Source organism: Centrocercus urophasianus, unplaced genomic scaffold, assembly GCF_019232065.1.
Source record: "Centrocercus urophasianus isolate 14NV4802_14NV808 unplaced genomic scaffold, USGS_Curo_1.0 seq_10, whole genome shotgun sequence".
NCBI lineage: Eukaryota > Metazoa > Chordata > Aves > Galliformes > Phasianidae > Centrocercus > Centrocercus urophasianus.
The window spans coordinates 51,138,922-51,156,922 of NW_024884142.1; the positions used below are offsets into that span (position 1 = coordinate 51,138,922).

Consider the following 18,001-nt stretch of genomic DNA (forward strand, 5'->3'; position numbering starts at 1 on the left):
AAGTGCTCATTTTTGGTGTAAAAATATTTGCATGCACAAAAGTAACTGGACATTATTTTAACATTTCTTCAAAGTGTGTCTACATTTTTCAATTGTAGATCTGTAAACAATCTCAGTGCTTTTCAAGTAGACTTCTATTATTTCACAGGTGACAGATGTAACCAATTTGTTTTGAATCAGTAAGCCAACAGGCTTACTGAAAGTCACAAGTATTGTATCTGTAATATCTGGATGCCCCATATGTCTCCATAGTTAAGACTCAACCTTAAATATTTACAATAATTGCGTTTTATGCTGTGCTTATTTTTTAGCAGCTGCAGTCCTCTCAAGTAATGCTTTCAAATTATTCTCTTCAACAGCGTTGTTTAAGATGGTGATATAACTACTACTTTATTTTTATCAAGACTGTGAAAAGAATTCATAGGTCGTGGTAATTATGTTTATATACATATATATATATATCAGTCAAACTTCTGACTACTTGCGTAAAATATTTATGGACTTATTGAAGGAAATTTTATTTCTCAAGAATGTTTCACCTTTTACATTTTTAATCTAAACCACCTGTAGATTTATTGCTAACAGTGATTTCAATTGGAATTTGTTTCCAAATTAAAACTCCTAAACATAGGTGGATTTTGGTACGTACCTACACATGCAGTAAGTGATTGGCCTTAAATTAATGGAGTTAACGGAGACATAGGGCTCAGCTCAGTTTCTTAAACGTAGTAAGCTAACACCAATGGAGAACTTCAGGGTATCAAAGCAAACATCCTACTTCTATGCCATAAAGACTTGAAAATCCTTTAAACACTATGCCATTTTATTATTTCCGTATCAAATGCTTTAGGACATTTCAGCTGGCAGTTGAATGGTTCCTCTGATCTTTGTGTGTGTCAGGGCATGAAGAGTGAGACAGTTCATCCTGAAGCAGACAACAACTGGTAGCCAATTAAGCTCAGACTTACCCTCATTCTTGGTTTCTACTTCTCCAGGAAAAGTTGTAAAGCAAATAATTCTATTTTAAAGAACACTGATCCAATTCTTTATAATTACACCTCATTCAATTGCCAGAGAAGGCACACTGGACTACTAGCTTCAGTTTCTCAAACATCTGATTTCTCTCATCACACAAGTCTTGAGATGAATGAACTCATTCTGAGCAGAAATTACATATGAAATGCGTGGGAGCTTTTCAAGCTGAAGAGTGAATCTAGAATACTTTGGAAGATTCAGTTTGAACATATGTTATCAGAAGATTATCTAACCTCTACCCAATCTATCATAATAGTAATCTTTAGGCAAAGAAACACAGCATAAATTTTTCAGAACAAGTTTTCTTGCTATAGGTTAAGAAGATTTCTAGATTTTAACTAGTAAACACCAGAATGCAGATTACCTACCCAATACTACAACATGCTAGCAGATGTGATGATATTGTGATGAATAGTTTCTTCTTCTGATTACTTCTTTTAACAAAGTCACAATCAACCTTTCATCATGGATTTCTCATCCGGTGTATGGAAACAGGTCATGGCCTGAACCAGTGATTGGGCATCTGGTGAAGAGATGGAGTCATCCCTGGGAGCACAGGTGCAAGCAATTCACTTTCACAACCGGAATGAATGGATGCAGAATTTCCCCTTCCCTAGCCTCATTTAAGGGCTGGTAGCTGAGAAGGAAGCATCTCTACTTAGAGATTTCTGCCTTATGGGAGTTTTCAGCAAGCCCCTACCTTAGGGAACTGGGTAAGTTGTGGGGGTTTTTTTTGCTTATTATTGTTATTATTATCATTACTAGCTTATGACCAATACCATTCACAGAGCATACTTAAACTGCTCAGAGGCAGTTAAGTCCTTCCCCTCATCTGATACTTCTGGGATTAAATTCTCATGGGATATGAGGATGATGTAATTCTGTAACTGCTGCTTTGAAGAATGGAAAAAGGCTGTGTATGGGAACTGCTGAGTCACAGCCTGAACCTCTGATTGATCACCTGAGGTGAGCCAAGAGTCAGCCAGAGGAACACAGGTGAAGGCAATTCACCTGTGCTGCCGGAAGAGGTGGAGCCAGGCTCCACCCCTCCTAGACCTATTTAAGAGCTGGCTACCAGTGGGGAAGGATCTCTTCTGGAGATCCCTCCTTCTGGTGTTTTGTGGGTGAGCCCAGCATAAGGGTAAGCCTTCCATTTATTCTCTTTTGTTATCATGGTCTACTTTGCCTAACTCTCCTGTTTATTTTGTGATTATAATATCTTAATATCCATTGATTGTACAGGCTGTCACAGCATGTCTAAAATCTTGATTGTATTCTCCAAGTAATGCGGTAATAAATTGAAGGGTGTTCCCTCCCCTGCTCCCTAAGGGTGTTTGTAGTTCTCAAAAAAAGTTGGAAAAGTCTCTTAAAACTATAACTAATGTTATAAGCTATAAGCCTAGCTTTTCTGAGGAGTATGCAGGTATTCAGGAGTGACTATGTACCACACTGTACAGACTTTGCTTTTAAACATCTTGATTGAGCATTAGTTTAGGATGGCCATTAAAAAAGAGACAATTCTGATCCATAGATGTGGTGGAACTGGAGAGCTAGTTCCTAAAAGGAACTGTGGATGTAGAGATATTTGTGTGAGGAGCTGCTGGTTTGGAGGCCATTCCCATACTCACTTTAGGTTTAGGTTTAAATCTCATATTGCAGATGAAGTTTAGCACTTTAGGACTGTATTTGTTAGAGAGAGGGAGACTGTAAGTGTATATGAAGTGGAGTTGGAAAACAACATTCCTCTGCTCACTTTTTATAAAAAAAAAAAAAAGTGGAAGACATAGAAATAGTTTTGCTTTTAACATAAGTTAATAAAAATACATACATCTTCATCTTCTTCTGATCCCCAATTGTCTGCCAAGTATTCACTTCCTTGCTTTATTCTGTATGAAATTTGTATGCAGTTGTTTTGCAATATGTTTAAAACTACTTTTTCATTTGGAAGTTTAATGCCATTAACTCCGCTGTTTGCACTTGAATTGTAGTAATTTACTTCAAAAACTAGTTTTTATTTGGCTTTCCAGATAATTATTTTTTATCAGTTTAATGCAGACAAAAATAAACAGATATTCAGACAGAACACTTCACCACTTAAATTAAATGAGAAGAGAGAAAGGGAAGAAAACTAGATAGAACGGGCTCAAGAAGTGGCCAGTAGTAAGAATATTCCCACTTGGAATACATCTGTAACTACTACTTCAGTACCAGCTACAAAATATTTTGGCTTGTTTCTCACTTGAATTTATCTGGTTTCAGGTTTTATGCGCTGAATCTAATAGGTCAAAGATTTTAACCTACTAAATCAAGGAAATTGTTGGTATCTGATGCTTGCTTCCCATTAAAATGAAACTATTTTCTTACTAACTTACATCTCTAGCTTGTCTTACGAGCATTTAGGCCTCATTAAGAAAGCCTAGCATATTGTAATTCAAAGAGGTTTTGTGGAAATTCCATGAATTTTGAGCAAACTACATCTTGCTTCAACATTTTTAAAAAGTGGAGGCATTCTCATTGTGAATGAATTTCAGTATTGCATCTCTTTAAATCTAATAACAGTGAAACATTCATTGCCTTGTTTCTGCTTTTCCTATTAGTCTTTTTGCCATGACACCTCACTGATAAGAAACATCAAGTTGCTTGTCCACTAAAGCTCTTAAATTCTCCTTGGAATCTTGATTTTCCTTATATGGCCCTTCCTTATATGTAAGTTGCCTGTACTGCTTTATAGAAAACATCTTGCTTCTCATTTGGTTCTGTTGAAACTGATTGTATGTGGATCCATTTTACTTAGAAATACTATATCAATCGAGTTTCCTTGTTTTCGTCTTTCAGAAGTCATTGTTCCAATAGGTATGTCATCCATCAGATTTACCAGTGATTTTTTTTCTTTGTTTATTCCTGGGCCATTACTTAGAATACTCCAACAAGCAGAATGCTGAATAAACTAATCTCTATAGAGCTCCACTGGGAAGAGAGATTTGGTGCTCAATCCCAGTTGACAAATAATCCTTTGAGATTCATCTTTGGGTTAGTTCTTAATTTTTTTTATGTAATTAATTGATATTATGTAATGGTAATTGGAATTCAGGACCACAATGTAATAAATATATCATGGCCTGACTATATGGCATCTGTACATCTATATTTTGAGCCAAATTTATTATCTAATCAAACAGGTTTATTTGACTAGATCTAATTTATGTAAAACCATCTTGGCTGATGTTAATTTTGTTGCTATTGCTGAACTCCTAATCAGTGAAATTTTATACCAGCATTTCTGTTTTTGTTTAGAACTGATACAAGGCTTACCAGCTATTCAATATGGAAGATTAACATTTTTTCAAGCTGCTGGAGTTTTCTTGTCTGGAGATTTATTAAAAGTAAACATCAGGGGAACAGGTATCTCCTCAGTCAATTCTTAAGTACTCTTGATTATTATCTCAATTGAATATATCTATTCATGGTAGGTTATTCTTGAAGTTTCACAATACATAGTTCTGTGACTTTTTTTTTTTCCCCGCCAGTTTTATATCCTAAAATGTAAAATATGCTCTCACCCTCTTTCTGAGAAATTAAGTCAATGCCTCACATGGAGACAAGATACAGGCATCAGATTTGTTCAGCTGGAGCCAGGCTCTGTAGCCATCACAAAGATGTAAAATTAACTCGGATGTCTATAAGACAGCAGTTTTAAATCACTCTGGAAGAACCTCTGGAAACAATGGAGAGTCTCAGGTTTTTTGGCAGTGTCTTGCTTCTTGGCTTTTTGCTGAGTTTAGAACCATAATCTCACTCTTTCTTAGATAAGTTCTTTCAGTATTGACAATAGGTACTCCTGATGTCTTTCTCCATTGCTACAGAAGAATTTTGCACTCTATCACAACCATTCCACTTTTCTTGATTGGTATACTAAATAGTGTTATTAGTAATTTTGTTACATCTAGCTTGCATTGAATGCTGTTCTTAGTTCTTTCATTCATGAAATTATTCTAGAATATTTATGTTCACTTATCAGTCTTTTAGTTTAAGAAGAACTCTGCCTCAGTTAAAATAGCTACATAATACTGTATGTAATCATTCCTACATCTGACCTATACTGGCCAAAGGGATACTCCATAGCACATGACATGTGAAAGGAGAGGTTAAAAGAGGGAAGGGAGTTTATCAGTCAGACTTCTGTTGATCAAGGACAAGCTGTGCATTGGTCAATGGGTGGTAAACAACTGCTTATACATCAGTTACAGCAAATGTATATAAATATTATATATAAATATCTCCCTCTTCCTTTTCCACATCTTAGAAAACAGTTTTTATCTAAACTCATGAGTTCTACTTGGTACTTTTTTCCCATTCTCTCTCTTATCCCTTGGGGGAAAGGGGGGGAACTGCATGATGCTTCACTATCTCCTGGGTTAAAACACAACAATTCTGAGAAACGAAAGCACCTGATGCAGGGATCAGAGCCACATTTCCACAGAAAGCGCAGTAGGATCAAGTTTGCGATAGGAATGGACAAAATAAATGGCCAGCAGATACAGCCCCGTTCACAGTTTGTGGAGATCAGCCATCATACTCATCCAAGAGCACTTCCTATTCATCCCGCAGAAACAAATGACAATTAGCAGCCTGGGCAAATGGAGCTGGTCATGCAGAGTAGTAACCAGAGCTGGCTCCCCCTGCATACAGAGGGGCTCACCTGCTGCTTCCATTGCACAGCCTTGGTGACAGGGAGGTGCTATTACATAGCATGGCTCTCTCTGCCTCTTCTGAGTTTGCCTCTTGAGTTCACCTCTCCTTGAGGATTTTTCTTTCAGCCTCCTGCAAATTCATCTTTTTTTTTCCCTTTCACCTGTTCCCTGTTAAATAACATTAATAAGTTGAAAGTGATATTTCTAGTTTACAACATCCAGTGTCATGGATAGTCTTCAGAGTGTAGTTGCTAACTTACATGAATGGTACATTTTTCTTAGTGTCCTTCATTTCAGTCCTTTCTATAGAGCTACTTCTCTCCACTTACCTTCTCTACTACTACAGCACTTCTCCACTGCTCTCTCTCCGCCCCTCTTGTCATCAAAATTTCTCTCCCATTGTGTACGAAGAGTATTTCTCCACTATTCCCACCAACTCCTTGTAGGATGTTTAGATGCAGTCCCAGCAGGTCATCCTTCTAAGAGCAGCAGATTTTTCCTGTACTGCTACTTGCTGTCCCCATGCTTTCATCTTATTTGAGGCCAGGCAAATGGCATGTTACTGCCCTATAGTCTCATGCAGCAAGGCTTTTTGGTCAGCTTGTCCTATTCCCTTGTATAGTGGGGTTATGAATGGCTAACACCCTCTCAGATTCTTGTCAAGCTCTTTGGTGTGTTTGTTTTTACAGCCATAAAATGTTAGGTATTCCTTTCAAGGCAGTACATATTCACAAACATAATTAAAAATAAGTTTTGTTAATGAATTCTTCATAGTCATTCCTTACGTTTCTGACTTTATAGGGGACAAGCCTTTCTGAACTTGGAAATGCTGGGGGGGAGAGGGGAAAGCTGATGCCTAATGGCCCCATCTCACCTATTCTCACAGACTCTTGTTGTGTCACCCGGTTTAAGATTTAACAGACAGAAAGTATTTCAGTGTAGCACTTCATTCCCTAAATTTAATCTGCAGTTCTGACCAGCCGCACCTTAGCCAGGGCCACAGCAGTGCCTGAACTGTTCCATCATGTAACAGCACACAGCTGGCACCTGTGCACCTCTTTCATTTGTTTTTAGCCTGATTGATTCATTTTACACATAAGTGATCCTAACACACACAGCACAGCCCACTGCTAGTCATATGCCTTGCTCTGAAGATTTTGATGCCTTGATTATGTAAATAGGGGAGGTTGTTTGGTGGAGCTTTGAGAATAGAACAATAAATCACCTCAACTTGAACACAAATGCATTTTGAGCCTTATCATATAATTATAATATTATCTGTTAACTGTTGTTGTCTGACCAGGATAGAGGACATAGGAGCCCAGAGATTATTCCCTACTGGCTGTGATTTAAACTGGTTGACATTAGTTAGCTTTCTGGGAGACTGTGAAGAAATGGCTTCAGTTTTCAGAATTTGGACTGTGCTTCTTTACGAATACTATTTCCACTTACCTGGTGCTCAGCTTGCTTAGTCAGGCACCTTAAAAACATGACTCAAGGCATCTTTTAGAAGTGTCTTCATTTTGGCTGGGACAGAGTTATTTTTCTTCAGTGTCTGGTAACTTCTGGTTTTAGGAGAAAAACAAGGTTGATATCACACCAGTGTTTCTGGTTGTCACTGAGTAGTTATGTATGGAGTCAAGGATATTTTAGTTTTCTTGTACTGCCCTGCCAGCAGGGGGCCTGAGATGTACAAGGGGTTGGGAGGTGATAGGACCAGGACCTAACTGACCAAAGGGATATTCCATGCTATACCACATCATGTCAAAGGCAAGATTGAAAAAGGGCAGAGTTCATCAGGCAGACTGCCTTTGCACAGGGACTACGTGGGCACTGGTCAGTGGGTGATGAGACTGATCATGTTTCACATGCACCTATAATTGTCATAACAATTACCCTTTTTTTCTTCTTCCTTTCTCCTGTCTTTGTAAATAGTTTTTATCTCAACCCATGAGTTCTACTGTTCATTTATTTTTATTCTCTCCCCCATCCCATCAGTAAATGACTACATGGTGCTTAGCTATGTGTTGAGTGAAACAGCAATCAGTCTTTTAGGATTTAATCATTTTTAGTTATTATACTGGCTATTGTCTTTTCTACTTCACATTCCTTATGTATAAGAGGAAAAAATATCAAATCATATATGTGGTGTACATACATGGTTATCATAGATAAGTTATTAAAATAAATGAATTTTAAAAAAGAATTAATTTATCTATTTTCATTCTTTGTCTCCTTTTACAATCCATGTCATTAGTAAGTTTTTAACCAACATTGTTCTTCACAATTATGGAACTATTTTTGACCTTCATTCATTCTTTTTAAAACTTCATATTTTCATTCATACTTCTCTCATTGTTTATTATCTTACAATTCCTTACAGATCGTAGATTTCTTCTTTAAAAATGCACAGTATCTTTCAGAAACTCCTGAATAGCAAAATATGATCATAACAAAACACTAGTACTACAAAGCTGCTAATTTTTTCTTGGAGGATACATAAACTTTCTATGCACCCAGATGTGCTTTTCCTGGTGAAAAAGCCAAACAGATATCGTAGCAGTTACACTCAGGGAAAGATATTCTCCAGCTTTTCTAAGTCTATGTGCATAATTGCAATTTTAAATAGCAAAAACCCTGGCACTGTTATTTTGGACTGAGACTCCCAAACAACAAAGAACTTGTTTCACGACATGACTCAGGATGTGATAAGTTATTTGCACTCTGGCTTCAGTTACGTATTGTATCAAGTGATAAAGATGTAAGTGCAAGCACTCAACAAAAGTAGTCTTTGTACTAAATCTAAATAATTGAATATTTTTTTTTTTTTTTCGAGCATTGGTAAGTCTGAGGAGAAAAAAAAATGTAAAACAGTGAAGTATGACGCGGATTAGCTGAATTTATGAAAAAATGTTGCTTTTGTAAAACTAACTAATTTTGCCAATATTGTGTCAACTGAGAAACAAAAGGGAAAAGAATAATGTGGTCTTGTTTTTAAAGTGTATTTTAGAAGCTGATCTGAGGCATGTATTCTGAAGATAGAAAATTGGTTTTGTTTTGAGATGTGCTGTTGAATAACTTTTTCACATCTTGTTTAAACAATAAATGAATTTCTTTTACATAGTTTTATGAAGATAAAATAGGGTATATAATCTTGATGGCTCATCAAGCTTTAACTTTCAGATTATTTTCTGTATGGAATTGATGGATCAGTAGATAAAGCTTCAGTTAACATCACTGAAATGTAATTGCACAGGGATTGTTCATGACCAGAAAAAAAAAGATAGACCTGTGAAATTACTCAGACATTTCTAAAATTATGAGCACACATTAATTAAAGCAAGAATGCATCTTCTGCCTCATTATAGTTGCTAAAATGCTTTTCAAGGGCTGGACTAGACAGTACTTGTACATGATTTGAGGAAGTACAACCTATAGGACAGAAGCTAACAGGCCTATATTCAGTGCTATATCTACTTATATGACATAGAAATTGTAGTGATATCAACTAGTGAGCATCATTCTCGAGTTAGTTAATTTACAAATTTAGGAGAACAGAACCTTTTATAATACTTTACTATTACAATGATTACAATACACTGTAAATATCTTAAAAATTTTAAAAATAAAACAAAAATTCAGATTTTGCAAAAAATGCCTAAGGACGTGCAAACAAACTCTCATAAAGACTGGTGCCTCTAGGCAGCATTGAAGAATATCAGGCATAGTAGGTAGTACTATGTCTTCAGATTACACTGAATTTTTAGAAAAAATAAAGGGATGGGGGGTTGGTACTCAGACAATCAAGATCCCCCGAAGTGGAGTATGGATAGATTATCTGTGTTTTCGCATAGTTTACTTTAATGATTTACAGTAGCAACTGTATTACTTTGCAATCTTTAAGAAAGTTTTTGCTTAGCTCAAACTTTAGCATTTACTTTAAAAGATTCAAGTACGAGAAACTGTAGAAGTTGACAATCTGGTTTGAAGTTGTAGGAAAAAAAACAAGTAAATATGGTGACCTCATTAGATAAAAATCCTCAGCACAAATTTTGGGGAAATAATCATGTGTTCATTCTTAATTGTATCACATAACTCAAATCAGATCCCCGAACTTAGGGTCTGGCAGGGCAGATAAAAGTTACCTGACAATTAGAGATGGTATTTCCATTTAGCAGTCTTTACATTTTGGCATTATTTTGATTTAAGGGGAAAAAAAGTAAATTAAGAAGATGAGTTAAAGATAGTGTCAAATGATAATTTCTGCCTACCAAGGAGAGACACTCCCCTCCCACTTTTAACCATATCTCCCTGTCAATACCGTGTTGGCTTCATAGTCATTGCCATCAAGTGAGCTGGCACTGTCTTCCTACCCAAATTGTAGTTGCATTTTACTCTCTGAATAAAAAGTGAAATAAGACCACAGCCTACATGAAGCACCTAGCTACTCTTCATATGTTTTAACTTAGTAATTGATAGGTCTTACCAGTTTTTCTCATTTTGCTCTTTGTCATGCAGAGAATGACAGTAACTTTGTATATTAACTCATTTAATTATAATTGTAGGGGGAAAAAAGGTGTTTAATAGTGGAAAGTGCCTGTGAAAGAGACTCCATTTAATTATGCAAACACTGCTAGGTGATGTAAAGTAATAAGTTGCACATTTTCCATATTAGAAATATGAAAAAGGTATTCCTTCTGTTTTTGTACTAGCAGACAGAATTCTTGTATTTTTGTCAGCATGTGTAAAAGTAACTTTCTGCGTACTTTGCATTCCATTTATGTTTACTTGTAACTTATGACAATGAATATAATGGACCTTAAATATATCATTTGCATTTTTATCATACATTTTGTTGGATCCAAAAATTTATGAAGCTCCTCTGGTAAGTACAATATTTGTACTTTTTCTTTCTTCCCTCCTTCTTTCTTTCCTGTTTTCCTGCAGGCAATGTTCTACCAGTATTCACTAAAATCTGCTAAAATTAGTCAGGCCTTTGCTTTGAGAACTCTCACCCTACTTATTGTGTGAACAGAAAGCAAAGAATTCTAGAGGGGGAAAAAAAAAAAAAAAGACATGATTCTTTCTTTCTGTAATAGCTCTACCAAGGAGGAATAGATTTTGAAATACAGACATATGGATCTTATACCAAGACAATGATTAAATTATTCCTCTGCCACATTCAAATACTACAGCAGTGTCATAGAAAATCTCATGTGAATATTAGTTTGTACTGAGATGATAAATTAGGTGGTGTGCAGTATTCAAAGCATGTTGCCAAACTCTGAACAAGAGAATGGAATGAAATACTGAACTTTTGCTCATTCACTGAGAGTAAGTCTTCCTGGGCAATGAACAAAGCTGGGAATCAGTCAGAAATAGTTCATTGAAAAGACATTTTCAAAAGGAGGATGTATAACCTAAACTAAAGGTTATCAACATTCATTCTGGTATTTCCTAAGGTTGGAGATCTTGGCGTTTAACCTTAATGATCTTCAATGTATTTTTAGATGCATTTTAATAAATGTAATCTTAAAAGCTCCCAATAAAGAGTGAGATCCTATTGTACTAGACTACAAAAAACAGTAAGAGAAAATGACTGCCCTTAAGTAGTTTTTTGTATAAATGTGCAGGTTTTTTTTTTGTTTTTTTTTTTTTTTTTTTTTTAAGAGATTGATGTTGTTCAGAATAGGAACAATAGGGCTTTTTCTCTTGCGATGCCTTTCAAATTGAGACAGAGATGAGAGCAGCCAAGTGTCTCCACCAAAGCTGTTATCAAAAGAATTACTTTACCATAGGGTTCTTAGCTAAAGGTCAGGGAGTTACTGCAACTCTGCCCTTCTTGTGTTTCTGAAAGGGAAGCAGCTCTCCTCTAAACCCCAGATAGTCAGGACAGGCTCCTGAAAATGAAAGAGAAGGTTCTACTATAACAAAGATCATAATTTCCTGAGCTATAAACAACTGATCACATACATTTTGTAGCAGACTTTTTGAACATTGCTAGAGAACATTTTCTGTAAGATTTAGAAATCTCCTAGCCTTTACAGACAGCACCTAACCCAGTATTTTGTGCACACAAACTAAGCAGTCTTATTCTTTCTGATTGATTTTCAAATTGATATTGACTTTCTGATTCACATTCACCTCACTGAGTGCCTTTCATTCATCCATCATATTTCTAGCGTGCTCATCACTGTAGCCCGTCAAGGCTGCACATAAATTATGTGATAAATAATCACATGACAGATACCTATGCAAATGATTATTTCTTTGCCAGTCCCAATAACTTAGTATCTTTCAAAACTGCAGTAATTATAATCCCTTCCTTTCTCTTGGTGTATTTTACTGTACAGCCTATTTATTCTGATCTATTTGTTTATCTTAACCTTCCCTTATTATTTTCTGAGAACAAAAACACTTCTGAAGAAATGAAGCTAATGAGCATTAGAAAAGTCTGCATGAAATCCAAAGCAATTTCATGCCGGTGAAAACATCATGTATTACAGTACTGTAGTTCTATCTACTGCAGAGCTGTAGACTGATTTTATTATGTAAGGTTAACACAAATTTAAAAATAATTTAAAAAAAAAAAAAAAAAAAAAAAAAAAAAAAAAAAAACAGGAAAAAACATACAATCCACTTTTGCAGTCCCTTAAATGTATTCTGAAAGAGTGAAAACAACTGAGTGATTTGAAAAAGATACTAAAAATGTTGCCTTTATCCTCAATATAATAGGTACCCATGAATATTTGGATTCTTATTTTTCATTTTAATGAAGTTTTACATTTTAATATTAAGAGCTATATTTCTTACAACATGATATTTTTCTTTTGAGTAAAAGAGTCCCATGGAACAATGATTTCTTCCTACTTTTCATACTACCAACAGAATTGTTACAACAAATTTTTGTTGCTGGAAACTTCAATCGGTATATGTTTAAAGTCTCTTTTCTGAGTACTTCTACTACCATGGAATTTAATGAACACTCAATGAAAACTTAAGAAAATCTAGAGCACTCTTTACAAACAGTGACAGAGACCTAACAGTAAGAAAGAAGATGTTTGGTCTTTCAGTTTTTAGCTCGCATTTCAGTCAGGTTCCCTCACTGTTACAACCTAAACGATTCCAAAAACTAAAGTAAGCAGTGACAGTGGCACAACAATGTAATTATAGTTACTCAATAACAATCATATCTCTTTAATGAAAAAAAACTACTTGTCAAAGTAAGTTTAAATGTAAATTTGATGTCTCTGTCCCTACACATATGATAGAAAATATCCCATGTCCCCAAAAACAAGTAAACAAACAAGCAAGACTAAACAATTAAAAGAGAGGAAGAAATATAGGACAGAAAGCAACAGATTTGCATATTTATTTTCCTCTCTAATTACAAAAAAAAATTTCCTTGCTATTTAAGAACTAATAAGAAATGACTAAAATAGCTTTCTTGAAATTGATTCAGTGCTATCATAAAATTCAAGCCCAAAAGTCCTATGAAGTGTTAACTGTATCAAGTTTGTAATAAAAAATGGCTAAACTCTTTTGCCATTGAATCAGAATTCTGTAACTAATTAATTTTCAATTAATTGATAAAGATATTATTTTCCATCACAGACATAAATACCAAAACATTTTTCAATTCCAGTTTTTACATGAAACAGACCTTCTCTTGAGTGAATACCTGGAGCATGCTGATTGAATAGATACTGGAAGTAATAAGATGTTGTCCAATTACCAACTGCTGTAAGTAACAAAAAGATCACAGCTCGTAGATTTGTTTTGCCTTTCACCAAATTCTGAGAGTGTGGGAAAGTGGCTGTCACAATGGAAGAGGAGGACCTGGGTAGGTTTGGCCTCTCTATTTGGAATTGTTCTTGCTGCCCATCATCAACAAGAATCAATGAGAATCACTTCTAATCCATCTCTTCTTTTTCTCTCTTAGTTCTGTAGTGGGTTCAATCATGATGTGAATTTTCATCCTGGAATGGCAAGACTGAAGTTCTCCTACGTTTCTGAGAGGTGTTATCGCAAAGGCTGAGATAGAATCAGATACCCTAGGAAGCAAAGAGCTGTAAGTCTTGGCTTTTTTATCCTTATGGCTTTTTCTCCTGGGAGAGGCTGCTTTTGCTCAGCAGCCTTATGTCCCCACTCCCATTTCAAGGCAAGTAATTCTTCTTGTAAAGGGAGCGTAGAAACTTTCTAGTCTTGGGTTATACTTGAATTTAGATCTCTTCATACTTTAGTAAACCTAAAGTATACTGACTAGTATCAAAATACACCAATGGTGTTTTCTTTAGGCATCCATATTTATTTGTACATTTGGAAAGAAATTTTTCAGCTACATCAGTCCTACTGGACTTTAACCACTGGGACTTCTCTGAGGATGTATTTATGTTTTTTCAAGATCAGGACTTAGATCTTCCAAAGATGACTGAAATTGTTACACAGATAGCAAGGGGAATTTTTTAAATTATCATTTTTTTCTGCTACAAATTCAATATTTTTTATTTCTTTCTTTGTATAGTTTTCGTGTGGTACTGTCCTTACAGTAATTAGACACTGTTTCAATGATTTTGTTGAAGAAGTATGTGTATATTCTAGTAACTTGTATTCTCATAGATAATGAATTTGCATCTGTTCAGTTACCGTTTCTGGTATACATCATACTAACAAATGATTGATTAGATTTGACAGAGGAAAATGAAGCGTACTTGATGTAAAGAGTCAATACAGTACTAGCAATAATTTTATGTATAGCTGAGCAGATGGTTTACTTGTTTTCAACTATATTTATTTATTTCCCATTTATGATTATAAATAAGTTTCAGATGCTTCTCCTTCCTTTCCCTCCTTTCCCCTTCTCTCTTCTCCCCACTTCTATTCCCTTTCTATCCCTTCTCCTTGTCTCTTCTTGCCTTTTTTCTCCTTGTACCTCCTCATCTCTTGCTTTGCCTCACCTTGTCTTGCCTCACTTTTCTCTATTCTCACCTTTGCTGTCCTGCCAAGTCCTGGAGCACTTTTGAAAGACAGAATTTAATAATACCAAAAACTTATATTTCCTAAAGCAGTGAGAAAATAAAATTATTTTAATTATTGCATACTCAGCATTTATTGGGAAAAAAAAAAGGAAGAAATAAGTTATTAACTAAAAAAATGTTCACAGTATCCATAAAAGGCCTCCTTAAAAATGGATAAAATATTTGTGTTGTATGTGAGCACTTGTAGGTATGTTCAGCAGAATTTTAGATACCTATTACATAGCAAATGTGAATCAAATGTGAATCAATTTTAGGGTAATAAAACATTATCAATAGATAAACACTGTCTTTCTATCAATGGTTAAATAATAGAATGGGAGATTAGGCATAACTACCAAATACTCCACCAATCAAAACAAGCTGTTCATGAAAATGCATTTGTCGGTAATTTTAATCCAACATTAATAGGTAATGAGTATGTGGAATTGGAAACTGTATTTCTCCGGTATTTCCAAGCTTAATGTAGCATCAGCACCTCATACCTTCTTTTATTGTCAAGTTCTGTTGCACAGCAAAATCAAATCAACTGGTAAATGGACATGACGCTATGTTCTGATCAGTTTCAAGTTGAGGAACTTTGAATTAGCAACAAACTGTTCTGGAGAAAAGGAGAAAAATTGACCTTCCTTAAGAACACAGTTCTTACTGTCTCAAAAACAACCAGTTTATCTCCGATATGGATGGCTGCATCTCTAAAGGTTTAGCAGCTTGAAAAAAAGATCCTAAGGGTTAGATTTCTGGATACAAGCATTTAAAGTCTTCCATTCTTTTTACTCTGATATGCAATAAGGCTTCAGGTATTTCTTTTCACCTTTTTTTTTTTTTTTTCTTCAAGTTTTGTTTGGATTTGTGCTTTCTCAGATGTGATACAAAGATCTTCAGATGCAGAATTGCAACAAGGATAGTGGGAGTTGTCAATATAAGGCATCTAAGTCTTAAGTATTTAAGTGTTTCTTCAAGTGACTCCATATAATGTGAAAGAAAATTCCCTCAACCTAAGTGATATTTAAATTTCTTCAAAACAGCATTAGGAAAAGCAAGGTTGTTCTGTTGGCTTTATACAGAACAAAATTATCCCACGTAAGATGAATGCCTGTTGTCTTGGGATTAAGTCTGAACTTTCCACTTTCTTCAGCAAAGAAGATCATGTATAATCAATGCTGATAGCATTAAGTGTAAGCATTAAGAGTAACTCATTCTGTGTTTGTTTTTTTTCCTAACTGATTTCAGAATCACAGTGGGGGAAAAAAAAATCACAAAATACGAGAAAATCAAGGAATCAGTTTCTCGAGGTTTTAAAGGAAGATGTGAATGGAAAAGCAAATGTGCTTCTACTAGTATCAGAAAATGTAATGTATGTTGTCACACAGAGATACCAATTTGACAAAAAGAAATCTTTTTTCAGTGGAAAAGCAAAAATTCCAATATGTTATTCTGGAGAAATTGGATTTATTGTGCATGCACTGTAAAGGTAGACTGTAGTTCTACAATGAATCTGATATGCTCTTGCAATTAAAAAAAAATATATATTGAAGTGTACAATTGATTTGAATTTCTGTGAAAACCAAACGAACGCCTACATTTCGTTTGTTGGATAAATGTTCCAAATCAGAGAAAAATGTGCATCTGATTACTCTTTGTAACAGTCAGATTGAATTAATATAAGTGAATTAGCACCTGTTTTGAATGTTTCTTTTGATAGTTTTTAAGTAAGAGTTCTTATTTTTTTAATTTTAAAATGATATTTAGCTGGTAAATTGAAGTACAATCATTGAAAATGTCTATCGCTGGACTAAATATTTCATTATTATTTATATTTTGTCACAATTCAATTTTTCTTTTTTAATTTCTATTACAATTCAATAAAGAAGTTCTAAAATCCTTCTATTTTCACCAGGTATTTAAAAAATTCTTTTTTTATCTTATATTCAATGACAGCAAAAAATCTAAGCTGAAAGCATTCTCAAAATGTTACATTGCATTCAAGTAAGTGTTGAATTTTCAGTCTTAGTCAGGGGCTGACTGCGTAAATATATATTATTAATTGCAAACTAAGGAAATCTCTTCAGGTTTCCATGTTAAAATAGTTACTAAATAGAAAATTTCTTTGTGCGCTATTCAATTTAGGAAAGTGTAAAATTGAGCAAATTCTGTCTTTCGATGCATCTCTACATGTTTCATACTGTAGTAGTGTTATAAATACATTACATCTTTTTGTGCTGTGGAGAATTCTTGTTAATTACTCATAATTCAGATGTTAATTGGTATTCTTTAGTACTATATTTGAACAGTAAAGGTTTTCATACACTTAAGCTATTGAAGACATTGAAATCTGTTTGGTGATAATCAGTAATCAAGAAACAAGGGAAGGCTCAGGGGGGACCTCATTGTATTCTACAGCTTCCTGAAGGAAGGTTGTGATGAGGAGGGGTTTGGTCTCTTCTGCCAGGCAATAAACATGGCCCAAGGAAATGGCCACAAGCTGTGCCAAAGGAGGTTTTGGGTTAGACTTAAGGAAAAACTTTTTCTCTCACAAAGAGGTCAGCACTGGAATGGCTGCCCAAGGAGTTGGTGGAGTCACCATCCCTGGCAGTGTTCAAGAGGTGTCTGTATGAGGAGCTACAAGACATTGTTTAATAGCTTGTGGTAGCAATGGTAGTGGGAGGATGGTTGGACTAGATGATTTTGTAGATCCTTTCCAACCTTGTGGTTCTATGATTCTACAAGACAGCAGAATAGAATCAGTATAATAGCAGTTGCAGTGAACATTACCCTCCTTTGGACCAAATGGAATAGTTGGAAAAAAATGGGTGGTGTTTTGAGTTCTTCTTCAAGTTGCCTTTTTCTTCAAGTTATATCAGTAGATTTAACAAAATCATTAACCCACTTAAACCTTTGTTTTGTCTCTGCTCTTAGTCTGCATGGTTACAAAAACCCTTGCTGAATGATAACAGCATTGTGAGCCAAGACTCCCCATAATTCCAGTGGTAATGCTTATAAATATAATATGAAGCTCAAGATATTAAAAATACAGGTATATCAGAAGTTCAGAAAATCAGTTTTATTTAAATGTAAATTAACAAACTCTCCTTTCCTCCAGTCTAACAGAACTGCATAGTCCACTGATTTTAATTAAGATGGGAAAACTGTTTTGATTAAAAAAAAAAAAAAAAAAAAAAAAAGAAATGACCCCAACATGTACCCAAAACTTAAAATGAAACTACTTTGAAGTGAATA

The 18,001-nt window shown here is 34.9% G+C and overlaps 1 long non-coding RNA gene across 2 annotated transcripts in view; it reads right to left on the reverse strand.

Moving 5' to 3' along the window:
* Positions 1-18,001, reverse strand: part of LOC122156547 — a 47,457-nt gene that overhangs the window by 17,873 nt on the left and 11,583 nt on the right. Inside the window, exons 1-2 of one of the 2 annotated variants that reach the window (XR_006167515.1) lie at positions 11,520-11,614; positions 7,179-7,291 (exon numbers count right to left, since the gene is read on the reverse strand). This is a non-coding gene — a long non-coding RNA (uncharacterized LOC122156547). Of the gene's footprint in view, positions 1-7,178; positions 7,292-11,519; positions 11,615-18,001 lie in introns of those variants that run through there. The other variant, XR_006167519.1, reaches the window with a different exon arrangement.